The sequence below is a fragment of the Elephantulus edwardii genome, unplaced genomic scaffold (assembly GCF_000299155.1).
Source record: "Elephantulus edwardii isolate Elephantulus edwardi_28Jun2011 unplaced genomic scaffold, EleEdw1.0 scaffold00500, whole genome shotgun sequence".
Lineage (NCBI taxonomy): Eukaryota > Metazoa > Chordata > Mammalia > Macroscelidea > Macroscelididae > Elephantulus > Elephantulus edwardii.
Window position 1 is genome coordinate 342,329 of NW_006400250.1, and position 1,486 is coordinate 343,814.

The window sequence follows — 1,486 nt, forward strand, 5'->3', positions numbered from 1 at the left end:
GCAACAATGAATGAATGGAATTCTAAAATCTCTGTAGATGTTCATTAAAATGAAAAATAAAGAAATTAATAAAAAATCATTCTGTAGTTATTGCTAGAACGTTTTATAAATATCAAATTAGTTAAGTTGATTGAAACGACTCTTTCAGTTGTTCTGTACATACTAATTTTTCATCTTTACACTGTGAAAGAAGAGTTAAAGAATCTACCTATAATTTTGGTAAATCATTTCTATCAGTTTTTTTTTTTACTATTTTAGATTAAAAGTTTGACTACTTACTGAAAGGCCTATGGTTGAAATCCATAAAGATAAGAGCCTTGGAGAACCACGAGATAGTTCTACTCAGTACTTTAGGGGCACAAGTTGTAACCAAATCAGTGTCAGTGGGGTTTTGTTTTATTTTCTTCCCTTTCTTGTTAATTCAGACTATGCATAACTTGTTTGCTTTTGTTTTTTTGTGGTTGGTGATTGTTCCGCCCCCACCCCCATTTCAGTTCAGTTGACAATTTTATTATTGTAAAAATGTCTGTCTTTATATTTAGTAACTCCCCCTAATATTTGCATTTTATTACATTACTATTGCTCCTATGCATTTCCTATTTTCCAAGTGTTGTCGAATGGTTATAAAAATTGTGTAGCTTTTGAATGCTAACAGAAAGGTGGGTATTTGCATCCACTAAAGCCTCTGTGGGAAAATAAATATCTGCAAAACTGCTCCCAACTGGATAGAACCTGTCATAGGAAACCCATGCTCCAGTTTTCTACTGTCATGTTATCAGTTGGAACTGACTCCTCACACAAGAAAATAATTTTTATATTTATTAGATTAGTATGGTATACAAATGCTCTGATGACATAATCTGCATGAAGTTGTACCTGCTAATTCAGAGGGAGCGTCTTTCTAGCTGTTTGAATCCACTCCAGAGAAGAAAGATGGGCAGTCTCTTCACTTGCAACATACACTCTCCAAAAACAATTGGACTTCCTCCTCAATGGCAATGACAGAGAAAAAGAACATGTGATAGATATATATTATGTATATTTTTAAAATCCTTTAATTACAGTATCTTTACTTTTAAAGTTCATTTCTTGTATATTGCATATAGTCTTGTCTTCTATTAGTTTCTTTTCTAAAGGCAGATGGCAAATTCCCAGTATTCATTTTCAGTAATTTCCACAACTACTTAGGACAACTTGATTGTACAAAGAATGTGTCCTAGGTGAGGTAGTATTTCCTGATGATTTTTAAAATCCCCTATGAGGTGGATTGATTCAGTGACTAGAATAATTGGGATGGGAGTATCAGAGACAGTGCAATTGGCACAGGACAGAGCGGAGTTTAGGGCTGTTGTACATAGGGTTGCTATGAGTCGCAGGCGACTCGACGGCACGTAACTATAACAACAACAACATATTATCAGGGTCAAGGGCTGTAGTTTTCAATGTGGAATGAAACTCAATATCAAGAAGACAAAGATTCTCACCA